The 13,501-nt window shown below is 59.3% G+C and overlaps 3 non-coding genes across 3 annotated transcripts; 1 reads left to right on the forward strand and 2 right to left on the reverse strand.

Moving 5' to 3' along the window:
* Positions 1-9,567: 9,567 nt before the first annotated feature.
* On the reverse strand, positions 9,568-9,865 carry LOC149524281 (signal recognition particle RNA). The gene has a single exon (XR_016349781.1).
* A 1,181-nt stretch (positions 9,866-11,046) lies between these two features.
* Positions 11,047-11,345, forward strand: LOC149524282 (signal recognition particle RNA). Its single transcript, XR_016349775.1, has one exon.
* A 776-nt stretch (positions 11,346-12,121) lies between these two features.
* Positions 12,122-12,420, reverse strand: LOC149524283 (signal recognition particle RNA). Its single transcript, XR_016349776.1, has one exon.
* Between the last annotated feature and the right edge of the window lie 1,081 nt (positions 12,421-13,501).

The following is a 13,501-nucleotide window of genomic DNA, read 5'->3' on the forward strand; positions in this document are numbered from 1 at the left end:
CTGCCTCCTTTTATGCAGAGCCTGTGAGAGCAGTGGTCCCCAACCTTTTTGGGTGGCGGGCTGTGACGGCGCGTTGGGGGTCCCCTGTCTCCTGCACCCCGAAATGGCACAAACAGACTGCACCAGCCGGTGGAATAGAGGAAGTTTATTGCCTCTCCAGGATACAGCCCAGCACAGATGTAGTCTGGCCACCGAGCTGGGCTAGGATGCCTCAGGCCCCCTTGAGATGGGGGAGACTGGGCCCCTAAACTCCAGCCCCTTCTCCTAGGCTCTCCTCCATGCTCTCCCACAGTAACTAACTAAATTCCCTTGCAGCCCTGCCCCCGCAGTCAGGGCAGCATCCACCTCCCTTTGTTCCTCTCCATGGGGGGTGTCTGGCCACTGGTTCAACAAGTTTGGCCTTACCTCTGCCTAGCGAGGTTTTCCCTGCTGGGTCTTGCTCCAGACAGCAGGGGTCACCACAGCCCAGCAAGTACCCCCACTACGTCACACGGGCACCCACGGGGCTGTCAGGGGTGGCGCTAGGTGGGCTCCATGGCGCCCGTGGGCACCGTGTTGGGGACCACTGTGTGAGAGAAGTGTGCTGCTTACTGGGAGCTTGTATTGAGGATGTGACCTAGAGTCTTCCGAAACTGATCAAACCTTCTGATCCCTCCCCCTTCCTGCTTCTCCATGTGGGGAGGCCTGAGTTGGGCTGCAGCAGCTGGCTCCCCCGCCTGCACGGCCGTCAATGGCGTGACATCATCATCAGGTGCCCCAAGCGCCCCATTGAAGGTGGTGCCCTAAGCGACGGCCAAGTCCACCTACAGTCACGGGCTGCCCCTGCTAACTATACAACCACGAATGACCTTGAGCAGGTCACAGCAGATTATGTTGCACTGGCAAGAAGCATCAAGGAATTTGAAGCACAAGTGGAGTTCTCGTCCATCCTTCCGGTTGAAGGAAAAGGTCCAGTTAGGGATCATCGAATTGAGGACGTAAATGTGTGCTTGCACAGGTGGTGTCGCAGAGAGGGCTTTGGTTTCTTCCACCATGGGACTGTGTTCTGGACACAAGGATTGTTAGGAAGAGATGGGATCCACCTAACCAAGAGAGGAAAGAGCATCTTTGTGGGCAGGCTGGCAAACCTAGTGTGACGGCGCGTCGGGTTTTTCCCATCTCCTGCACCCCCGTAGTGGCACGGACAGACTCCACCAGCCAGTAGAATAGAGGGAGTTTATTGCTTCCCCAGGATACAGCACAGCACAGATGTCATCTGGTTACAGGAACTGGGGCTAAGAGGCCTCAGTGCCGCCCCTTGAGATGGAGGTGGCTGGGCCCTACAATCCCAGCCCCCTCCCTAGCTCCTTCTCCCCTGCTTCCCAGACAGCAAACTAACTAACTCTCCTCCAGCCCTGCCCCCAGCCAGGGGCGGCATTCCACCTTCCTTTGTTTCTCTCCCTGGGGGGTAGCTGGTCAGACAGGTTTGGAGACCACTTTGCATAATGACTCACCCCCTGCCCTGCTGGGCCGTGCTACAGACAGCAGAGGTCACCCGCAGCCCACTGCCCAGCATAGCCACCAGCGAGTTACCCCCCACTACGTCACACCTAGTGAAGAGGGCTTTAAACTAGGCTTGTTGGGGGACAGTGACCAAAGCCTCAAGGTAAGTGAAGAATTCGGATACTGGGAAGAATCATAAAGAGGAACGAGCAACAACGGAGGACTCCCGATTCAGATGGAGAAGACAGGGCCATCAACTGGTTATCTAAGGTGTTTGTACACCAATGCAAGAAGCCTGGGAAACAAACAGGAAGAATTAGAAGCCCTGGCCCAGTCAAAGAACTATGATTTGATAGGAATAACGAGACTTGGTGGGATGACTCGCATGACTGGATCACTGTCATGGAAGGGTATAAACTGTTCAGGAAGAACAGACGGGGAGAAAAGGAGGAGGAGCTGCATTGTATGTAAGAGAGCACTATGATTGCTCAGAGCTCCAGTACTTAGAGAGAGAAAAGACTGTTGAGAGTCTGTGGGTTAAATTTAGAGGTGGAAGCAACAGGGGTGATGTTGTGGTTGGTGTCTGCTATAGACGGCCGGATCAGGTGGATGAGGTAGATGAAGCTTTCTTTGGACAACTTACAGAAGATTCCAGATCGCAGGCCCTGGTTCTCATGGGCAACTTTAATTACCCTGACATCTGTTGGGAGACCAATACGGCAATATACAGACAGTCCAGGAAGATTTTGGAGTATGTTGGGGATAACTTCTTGGTACAAGTGCTGAAGGAACCGGCCAGAGGCCATGCGCAGCTTGACTTGCTGCTCACAAACAGGGAGGAACTAGCAGGGGAAGTAGAGGTGGGTGACAACCTGGGAAGCAGTGATCATGAGATGGTCGATTTCAGGATCCTGACCAAAGCAAGAAAGGAGAGTAGCAAAATACACACCCTGGACTTCAGAAGAGCAGACTTTGACTCCCTCAGAGAACTGATGGGCAGGATTCCCTGACATGAAGGGGAAAGGAGTCCAGGAGAGCCGGCAGTATTTTAAAAAAGCTTTACTAGAGGCACAAGAAGAAACCATCCCGATGCGCAGCAAGAAAAGCAAATATGGTAGGTGACCAGATTGGCTTACTGGGGACATCCATGGTGATCTTAAACACAAAAAGGAAACTTACAAGAAGTGGAAACTTGGACAGATGACTAGGGAGGAGTATAAATATATTGCTCGAGAATGCAGGGGAGTTATCAAGAAGGCAAAAGCGCAATTGGAATTGCAATTATCAAGGGATGTGAAGGGTAACAAGAAAGGTTTCTACAGCCATGTTAGCAAGAAGAGGGTGATGAGAGAGGGTGTGGGGCCCTTACTGGATGAGTGAGGTAACCTAGTGACAGATGATGTGGGCAAACCTGAAGTACTCAATGCGTTCTTTGCCTCTGTCTTCATGGCAGGTGGAAACTGTTGGCTTCTAATTAAAGTTTGAATTCTAGAAGCCTCTGCTGATTGGCTGAGCCTTGGTAGGGGGAGGGACTTTCAGGTACTCCAGGTCTTTATAAGGCAGTGGGCAAGCGACCAAGGAGCTTGCGAACAGGTGAGTGCTAACAGGGAGTTTAGAGAGGGAGTTGGGAAGGGCGTGAGGTTCTCTTGCCTTTCTTTTTAAATCCTTTCTCCGGGACAGCAGCGATGGATGGTGATGGGTCTGCTGTTGTTACCTGCCCGGAGTGTGCCATGTTTGTCTTCCTCCCGGAAGAAAGAACGGATTTCATCTGCACTAAGTGCAAGCTGGTCGCCATTTTGGAAGAAAAAATTAGAGGGCTGGAGGCCCAAGTGTTGACCCTACACTTGATCAAACAGGATGAAGGCTTCCTCGATAGAAGGCAGCATTTAATCCTGCAAGCACGGTAGGCGGAAGAGCCAGAGAGGGCAGTACGGGACCAGGAAGAGAACTGGCAGCATGTAACTTCTAGAAGGGGAAAAAGGCCAGCACGGGAATCCCCCAGTGCTATAGAGGTAAGGAATCGCTTTCAGGCTCTCTCCACAGACTCTGCAGTGCTGAAAGCTTTGGAAGGGACCTCACAAAAAAGAAACCAGAATGGAACACTATCTACTGGAAGGCATGGGATGCGTAGTCCTAGGGATGGGGGTTCCACGGCCACCCCCCCAAAAAAAAATGATGGGTGGTGGTGGTCGGGGACTCCCTCCTAAGAGGGACTGAGCCATCCATCTGCCGTCTGGACCTGGAATCTCGAGAGTTGTGCTGCTTACCGGGAGCTCGCATTCAGGATGTGACTGAGAGGCTGTGATGGCACGTCGGGTTTTTCCCGTCTCCTGCACCCCCGTAATGGCACAGACAGACTCCACCAGCCAATAGAATATTGGGTGTTTATTGCTTCTCCAGGATACAGCACAGTACAGATGCAATCTGGTTACAGGGCAGGCCTAGGATGCCTCAGCCCCCCTTGAGATGGGGGAGCCTGGGCCCCTAAATCCCAGCCTGTTGCCTAAGCTGCTTCCTCCACGATACCAGACAGCAAACTAACTCACTCACTTCCAGCCCTGCCCCCCAGCCAGGGGCGGCATTTCACCTTCCTTTGTTTCTCTCCATGGGGGTAGCTGGTTGGACAGGTTGAGAGACCCTTTTTGCATAATGACTCATCCCCTGCCCTGCTGGGCCGTGCTGCAGCCACTGGGGGTCACCCACAGCCCACTGCCCAGCATAGCAACCAGCAAGGTACCCCCACTACGTCACAGCGGCTTACCAAACTGATCAGACCTTTGGATCGCTACCCCTTCCTGCTTCTCCATGTGGGAACTAATGATACCTCCAGGAATGACTTTGAGTGAGTTACTGCGGATTATGTAGCACTGGGAAGAAGGATCCAAGAATTCGGAACGCAAGTGGTGTTCTCGTCCATCCTCCCTGTGGAAGGGAAAGGACTGGGCAGGGATCGTCGAATTGAGGACGTAAATGCGTGGTTGCGCAAGTGGTGTCACAGAGAGGGCTTTGGTTTCTTTGACTATAGGACTTTGTTCCGGGCATAAGGATTGTTAGGAAGAGATGGGATCCACCTAATCAAGAGAGGAAGGAGCATCTTCACTGGCAGGCTTGCAAACCTAGTGAGGAGGGCTTTAAACTAGCTTCGTCTGGGGACGGTGACAAAAACCCAGAGGGGAGTGGGAAAGTCGGATACCAGGTGTGATGGCGCATTGGGGCTTCCCTGTCTTCTGCACCCCCGTAGAGTGTGACGTAGTGGGGGGTGCCTTGCTGGTTGCTATGCTGGGCAGTGGGTTGTGAGTGACCCCCACTGGCTGCTGGCTGCAGCAGGGCAGGGAATGAGTCATTATGCAAGGGGGCTTCCAACCTGTCTGACGAGTTCTTCCCCACCCCACGGAGTGGAACAATGGGAAGAGGGGGAGTGGAGCTCTGGCTGGGGGCAAGGCTGGAAGTGAGTGGGTTAGTTTCTGTCTGGGAGCATGGAGGAGACAGCCTAGGGAAAGGGGCTGGAATTTAGGGGCCCAGTCTCCCCCATCTCAAGGGGGGCTGAGGCATCCAAGGCCTGCCCTGTAACCAGATTACATCTGTGCTGTGTTGTGCTGTATCCTGTTGAAGCAATAAACACCTCTATTCTACTTGCTGGTGGAGTCTGTCTGTGCCATTACGTGAGTTCAGGGGACGGGAAAACCCCAACGCGCTGCCACAAGTGGTACAAACAGACTCCACCAGCCAGTAGAATAGAGGGAGTTTATTGCTTCTCCAGGATACAGCACAGCACAGATGTCATCTGGTTACAGGGCAGGCCTAGGATGCCTCAGCCCCCCTTGAGATGGGGGGAGGCTGAGCCCCTAAATCCCAGCCCCTTTCCCTAGGCTGTCTCCTCCATGCTCCCAGACAGAAACTAAAGACCGTCCCTTCCAGCCCTGCCCCCCAGCCAGGGGCGGCATTCTATCTTCCTTTGTTCCTCTCCCTGGGGGGTGACCGGTAGAACAGGTCACCTCCCTGTCCCATCAGCTACTTGGCTGGGCCGTGGTACAGTCAGCAGCCAGTGGGGGTCACCCACAGCCCAAAGTGGGGCAACCAGCAAGGTACCCACATCACACCGGGAAGAAATGCAAAGAGGAATGAGCAACAAAAGAGGACCCCTAATTCGAATGAAGAAGATAGGTGTGACATAGTGTTGGTACCTTGCTGGTTGCTATGCTGGGGCTGGAGGTGACCCCCACTGGCATCTGTCTGTAGCACAGCCCAGCAGGGCAGGGGATAAGTCACTATGCAAAGAGGGTCTCTCAACCTGTCTGACCAGCTACCCCCCATGGAGAGAAACAAAGGAAGGTGGAATGCTGCCCCTGGCTGGGGGCAGGGCTTGGAGAGGTTTAGTTTCTTTCTGGGAGCATGGAGCAGACAGCCTAGGGAAAGGGGCTGGAATTTAGGGGCCCAGTCTCCCCCATCTCAAGGGGGGCTGAGGCATCCTAGGCCTGCCCTGGAACCAGATTGCATCTGTGCTGTGCTGTATCCTGGAGAAGCAATAAACTCCCTCTGTTCTACTGGCTGGTGGAGTCTGTTTGTGCCATTACAGGGGTGCAGGAGATGGGAAAACCCCAACGCGCCGTCACAATAGGGCAATCAACTGGTTATCTGAGGTGTTTGTACACTAATGTGAGAAGCCTGGGAAACAAACAGGAAGAACTGGAGGCCCTGGCCCAGTCCAAGAAATGTGATTTAATTGGGATTACAGAGACTTGGTGGGATGACTCGCATGACTGGAGCACTGTAATAGAGGGGTATGGACTGTTGAGGAAGAACAGGCAGGGGAGAAAAGGAGGAGGAGTTGCACTATATGTAAGAGAGCACTATGATTGCTCTGAACTCCAGTATAAAGAGGGAGAAAAACCTGTTGAGAGTCTATGGGTTAAGTTTAAAGGAGCAAACAACAGCAATGATGTTGTGGTTGGTGTCTGCTACAGGCCACCGAATCAGGTGGATGAGGTAGATGAGGCTTTCTTTGGACAACTGAGAGAAGCTTCCAGATCGCAGGTCCTGGTTCTCATGGGGGACTTTAATCACACTGACATCTGTTGGGAAACCAATACAGCAGTACACAGGCAATCCAGGAAGTTTTTGGAGACTGTTGGGGATAACTTCTTGGTACAAGTGCTGAAGGATCCGACCAGGGGTCCTGCACAGCTTGACCTGCTCGCAAACAGGGAGGAACTAATAAGGGAAGTAGAGGTGGGTGACAACCTGGGAAGCAGTGATCATGAGATGGTAGATTTCAGGATCCTGACTCAAGGAAGAAAAGAGAATAGTAAAATACACACCTTGTGAGACGTAGTAGGGGGTAACTTGCTGTCTGCTGTCTGTAGCATGGCCCAGCAGGGCAGGGGATGAGTCATTATGCAAAAGGGGTCTCTCAACCTGTCTGACCAGCTACCCCCTAGGGAGAGAAACAAAGGAAGGTGGATGCTGCCCCTGGCTGGGGGCAGGGCTGGAGGAGAGTTGGTTAGTTTCTGTCTGGGAAGCAGGGGAGGGGGCTGGGATTGTTGGGCCCAGCCACCCCCCATCTTTGGGGGGGGGGCATTGAGGCCTCTTAGCCCCAGTTCCTGTAACCAGAATTACATCTGTGCTGTGCTGTATCCTGGAGAAGCAATAAACTCCCTCTATTCTACTGGCTGGTGGAGTCTGTTTGTGCCATTTCGGGGGTGCAGGAGACTGGAAAACCCCAACGCATCATCACAAATGGTCTCAAGTTGCAGTGGGGGAGTTGTAGGTTGGATATTAGGAAAAACTCTTTCCCTAGGAGGGTGGGAAGCACTGGGATGGGTTCCCTAGGGAGATGGTGGAATCTCCATCCTTAGAGGTGTTTAAGTCTCGGCTTGACAAAGCCCTGGCTGGGTTGATTTAGTTGGGTTGGTCCTGCCTTGTGCAGGGGGCTGGATTTGACTCCTGAGGTCTCTTCCAGCTCTAGGATTGTATGAGAGGCCCGAAATAGAAGGGAGGCAGCAGGACCTTGACATGGAGAACTGAGGCCCCGCACAGCAGGGCTCCCGGGGGGGTCACAGTGGTACCGACCTACCAGAGATGATGTACGGGGTGTAAGCGGCACCCGCACGAGCCGGATCCTGAATGGGGGGCGCGGCAAGCCACGCAGGGCAGCCAGTCCATGCGTAGTATGGGAGCTTCCATATGTGCCTCGTGGCCCATGTTAATGGGGAGGAACCGGGGCATCCACGCAACAGCGATCTCTGATGGTGTGGGACTCCCCCCTCCCTCCGCTATTATAAAGGGAGGAGGGGGCACCAGGGAGCCTTAGCAGCCTGGAGAAATCCCGCATCCATAAGACTCTTCCCGTTGGGGTAAGATGGAGGAACCCAACTTCCAGAGATGTTTAACGGGGCCATCGCACCCACCCAGAGGGAAGGGTTAAGAGTTGGGGTACAGCAGAAGCCACACGCTGGTGTCAGGTCCTAGGAGGAAGCCAAACATAGCAGAGAAGCAGCTGGTCTGTTCCATCATTCCCTGCGCTCAATCCAACTCCCTCCAGCCCCCGCCCTGAACCCCACTTCCCTCCCAGAGCCCTGCCCTCAGTCCTGCACCCCCACCCATGTGCCTGAGCTCCCACCCCCTGTCCACATGGGTGGGGGTGCAGGAGTGAGGACAGGGCTCTGGGAGGGAAGGGGGGTGCAGGGCAGGGAGGGGTGGGGGTAGGATTGAGTGCTGGGCATGATGGAATAGATCGGCTACTACCCTGTGATATTTGCCTTCCTTCGAGGACGTGATCCCAAGGCCTGTGATAGCTCCTGTCCGTCCAGCGCTTAATAATTGCCCTCAACAGCATCAGCCACGGGGATCGGCTGGGTGTCTCCTTTCCCACCTCCACCTTCACACTCTGGAGTCCGCGCGGGGCCGGGCCGGATGGAACCGGGGGCCGGCGCGGAGCTGGTGCTAGTAGGACGTGGCAAGTCCTGGCTGTGACACCGGACATGGCTCAGCCCCAGCCAGTCCGAGGCGCGCCCCGCTCTCAGTGCGCCCCGCCCAGAGCTCTGACCTGTCCCATTCTGACCCGGTTCCCCTCTCCCCGGCCCTCAAACTTCCCAGCAGTGACCGTGTGGAGGCCGAACGTGGCCCAGCTCACTGGCGGCCACTTTGGCCAGTGCCCAGACTGCACTAGCAGAGCTGGAAGCTGGAGCCTGGGGTAAACGCAGTCAGTCAGGAGGGGCGAACCGGCCCAGGTTGGGAGCAGAGCAGGTCAAAGCTCCCGTGCCGCTCAGTAGTGGGATGCTGCCTGTGAACAGCCCCTGAGTGAGACCCGGCCTCTCTTTATAAAGAGCCCCATGTGGGTAATGGGGCATCCCCACAATGGGGACCGGCAATGGGGATGGGGGAGGCACTCAGGTGTCAGGGATCTTCAAAGCATGAACAGACCCCAACTATCCTGGATGGGCACAGAGGGGGTCGCAACTCCAGGGCTCGCAACACAAGTTTCTCCCTCTAAAACCTGCACACATAGAATCAGAGAATCCCAGGGCGGGAAGAGACCTCAGGAGTCATCAAGTCCAGCCCCCTACCCAAGGCAAGACCAACCCCCAACTAAATCAACCCAGCCAGGGCTTTGTGAAGCTGAGACTGAGATTCCAACACCTCCCTAGAGAACCCAGCCCAGTGCTTCACCACCCTCCTGGTGAAATAGTTTTTCCTAATATCCAACCTACATCTCCCCCACTGTAACTTGAGCCCATTGCTCCTTATTCCCATCTGTCACTACTGAGAACAGCCTCTCTCCATCCTCTTTGGAACCCCCTTCAGGAAGTTGAAGGCTGCTCTCAAATCCCCCCTCACTCTTCTCTTCTGCAGACTAAACAAACCTAAATCCCTCAAGAGCTTCAGGGAGTAGCAGAGTGAGTTACAGAAAAAACCAACACTTGATAGTGATGGGATCATGCGCTCCAGCCCATCTAGTGTGCAGGGCCCTGCTCCCCTTAAGAATTCCTGGTAAATGGGCACCCCCGCTGCTCCAATTGCTGATCTAAGCTGTGTGTTTGGCCTCCATTATCCTCCCCCAAGGCTCAGCAGTGAGGGCTGCATAAAAGGAGGCCGGGTCTCCCTGTCTCGCCCAGGCTGCGCTGCAGGGGCTGTTCGCAGGCGCCATCCCCCCGCTGAGCGGCACGGGAGCTTTGACCTGCTCCGTTCCCGACCTGGGCCGGTTCGCCCCTCCTTAGACAACCTGGGGACCCCGGCTCCCCAGGGACCCCCATGTCGATGCCACCCTCAGTGCGGACACCCGCTCGGCACAGCCCCCTGCAGCCCAGAACTCCCGAGCTCAAGGGATCCGCCGGCCTCAGCCTCCCGGGCGCTGGGATCACAGGCCCCCGCCACGGGGCCCGGCTGGGTTTCCCTCTCCCCGCTTCCACCTTCACACTCCGCTGCCGCGCGCTGGGCTGGGCCGGAGGGAACCGGCGCCTGGCGCGGAGCGGGCGCTAATGGGGCTTTGCAAGTCCAGGCTGTGACCGGACGCGGCTCTTCGGGCTCAGCCCGCACCCAGGGAACGGGGCGCGGGGCCGCATCAACACGGACCGGGCCTGGCTCCGGCGCGGCCACCGCAGCGAGTCCCAGGCGCGCGGGATCTTTAACCCTCCCCCTTTGGGACCCGGCTCCTCGGCCCCCCGGGGACCCCGAACTTCGCAGAAATTCATCACCCCCAGTGCGCTGCACGGGCACAATTTCGCCCCGATACCAGCGCAGCCCAGCAGGGGGCAGCCCCTGGACTGCGGGACCGGACCCGCCTCAGCCCCCTGCCGCGCACGGGCGGGTCTGGGGTCCGGCCTGGGCCCCGCAGCTCCGCTCTGCAGCCCTGCCCGCGGCGGCTCCCTGCGGCCAGGCGGGGGCAGCAGGGAACGGGCCAAGTTTGCGTCTCCCCCTTCATGGGCCGGTCAGCGCGCGGCAGCCGGAGCTGGGACCGGGATCCGAACCGCGCGCCCCTGTTCCCAGCTCCGGCTGCAGCTTTCCTGGGGCAGCTCTGACGTCACCTTCTTCTGAGTTGCAAACGAGGGGCTGGGGGCACCGCCTACCTGAGATCGGGGGGGCAGCGGCCCCCACTTACTCGTGTCTCTGGGGCACGAGCGCGCCCGCCCACCCGGGTCCCCCCCACCCGGACCCTGAACGGGGAACAGGGGAAACCAGGCCGGGGAGCGTGTTCACCGCTGGGGAGCCCCCCCCACCGCGCGGCACCAGGAGCCAGGAACACGCGTGTCCTTCCCCGGCCTCGCGTGGGCTGCGGCTGTCAGACCCGCCGCGCCGGCCGGGGGAGCCCCGCGAGCGGCCCCACACGGGGGCGCAGAGTCTCCGGGCGCTGCTGCTCCGGATCCTCCGCTGTGAGCGGCGCGGAGACTCCAGCGGCCCCCGCCCGGGAGCGATTCGGCCTGTGTGGGCCGGAGCATCGGCCCTGTCCGCGTTCGCAGCCCGCGTGTCCCTCGCCAGCGCGTCCGCCCGGGTCCCCGCTACCCCCCCCCGGCCAGCGCCCAGCCCGCGCCGCAGCGTTTGAGGCTGATCTAGGAGTCAGCACTACCAGCCGGGCCCCGTGGCGGGGGCCTGTGATCCCAGCGCCCGGGAGGCTGAGGCCGGCGGATCCCTTGAGCTCGGGAGTTCTGGGCTGCAGGGGGCTGCGCCGAGCGGGTGTCCGCACCGAGGGCGGCATCGACATGGGGGTCCCTGGGGAGCCGGGGGTCCCCAGGTTGCCTAAGGAGGGGCGAACCGGCCCAGGCCGGGAACGGAGCAGGTCAAAGCTCCCGTGCCGCTCAGCGGGGGGATGGCGCCTGCGAACAGCCCCTGCAGCGCAGCCCGGGCGAGACAGGGAGACCCGGCCTCTTTTATTGGGGAGGGGAGCACCCCACGATGGGGATCCGCAGTTGGGGGGGGGGGGACTCCACACCACATGCCCTAAATGGGAGGAGCGGGGCACCGCCCACCAGAAGTCCTGGATGAGGGTTAACGCGAAGAGCCCGCGGACAACACGGGGCCCCCACCCCTCCGGGATCTTGTACGGGAGGACACGGGCACTCGCCCACCACGGATCCTGGATGCGGGGGAAGCGGAAATCGCGCCCCGGGGCGAGGTTCACCCATCTGCTCCATTCGCGGGGGGGGGGGGCGCCCACGCAACATACAGAGACCCCGAGGGGGGTCGCAGGTGCCCCACAGCCTCCACTATACCCGAGGACAGCCAGGACCCCAGACGCGCACTGGATCCCTGAAGGGGCCAGACCTAGACACCCCACACGGGGTATCGCTAATGGCGGCGCATCGCCCCCACGCAGCTGGGATTGTTGTGTGCTGGGGCGACAGGGCCTCCCACAAACACGGGGTCAGGTGCTGGTAGGGAGGGAAACACCGCAGAGAAGCCTCTGATCTGTTCCGACACCCCACGTGTGTGGGTGGCCCCGTGTTTCCTCCAAGAGGTACGTGGGGTTCCCGTTACCGCCCCCACAGGAGCTGAGGTGGAGCGGTGCCCCCTGTTCCCAGGCAGGACATTCGGTGCTTGGTGTGCGGATGTCCCCCAGCGCTGGAAGATGCCTGGTGCTGGGGTGTCTCCCTCCCCCTCATTCAGGATCCCCATCGTGGGGTGCTCCCCTCCCTTAGGGCATAAAAGGAGGCCGGGTCTCCCTGTCTCGCCCGGGCTGCGCTGCAGGGGCTGCTCACAGGCGCCATCCCCCCGCTGAGCGGCACGGGAGCTTTGACCTGCTCCGTTCCCGGCCTGGGCCGGTTCGCCCCTCCTTAGGCAACCTGGGGACCCCCGGCTCCCCAGGGACCCCCATGTCGATGCCGCCCTCGGTGCGGACACCCGCTCGGCACAGCCCCCTGCAGCCCAGAACTCCCGAGCTCAAGGGATCCGCCGGCCTCAGCCTCCCGGGCGCTGGGATCACAGGCCCCCGCCACGGGGCCCGGCTGGGTTTGCCTCTCTCCGCTTCCACCTTCACACCCCGCTGCCGCGCGCTGGGCCGGGCCGGGCCGGAGGGAACCGGCGCCTGGCGCGGAGCGGGCGCTAACGGGGCTTTGCAAGTCCAGGCTGTGACCGGACGCGGCTCTTCGGGCTCAGCCCGCACCCAGGGAACGGGGCGCGGGGCCGCATCAACACGGACCGGGCCTGGCTCCGGCGCGGCCACCGCAGCGAGTCCCAGGCGCGCGGGATCTTTAACCCTCCCCCTTTGGGACCCGGCTCCTCGGCCCCCCGGGGACCCCGAACTTCGCACAAATCACCCATCGACGGACCATGGAGCCCAGACACCTGCTCAGCCCAGCAGGGGGCAGCCCCGGCCTGCGGGACCGGACCCGCCTCAGCCCCCTGCCGCGCACGGGCGGGTCTGGGGTCCCCCCGCGTGGGCCGGGGCCCCGCAGCTGCCGTGTGCCGCGCCGCCCGCGGCCGCTCCGTGTGGCCAGGCGGGGGCTCCAAGATGCTGTTGGCTGCAGAGCCGGTGTAGACTCCCCGGCCGGCGCTGGGGATGCGGGGGAGGCTGAATTGCAGGGGCTGGGCTGCGCCTCACCCCAGCAGCCCGCCCCCGGCTGGCCGAGCCCAGGCCTTGCTTGTGGCGCTGGGATCCCAGCTGGGGAGCTGGCCATGGCCCACGTGCGGCTGCAGAGGGGTCAGGTACCACGGGGGTGGCCACGGTGCCAATGCCTGTGGGGGAGGGACCGGCAGTGGCAGCAGGTCAGTAGTATTAGTAGTCATGCTGCCAGAAGTTCCTGTCCCAAGCCCTCTGCAAACAGGCAGCACCCTGCAAGATCGCTGATGTCAGTCCTATGTGCTGCCTTGGAGGGCCTGTCCCGTCACCCCTTCCCTGCCCTTCCCACTGGACAGAGACAGCAACACCCACAGTCCGGAGAGGCACAGAATTGGATGTGTTTGGGGTTTGCTTCCGGCAAGCATGGACCTTCCAGCCCCCCCCTTCCTGTTTGTCCCCAGTGTACACAGCAATATTTTCAGGTAGCCCTTAACCATCATTCTGCTGAAATGGACCTAGCCAGTCCTA

Source organism: Pelodiscus sinensis, chromosome 5 (genome assembly GCF_052426305.1).
Source record: "Pelodiscus sinensis isolate ZL-2025 chromosome 5, ASM5242630v1, whole genome shotgun sequence".
Taxonomy (NCBI): Eukaryota; Metazoa; Chordata; order Testudines; family Trionychidae; genus Pelodiscus; species Pelodiscus sinensis.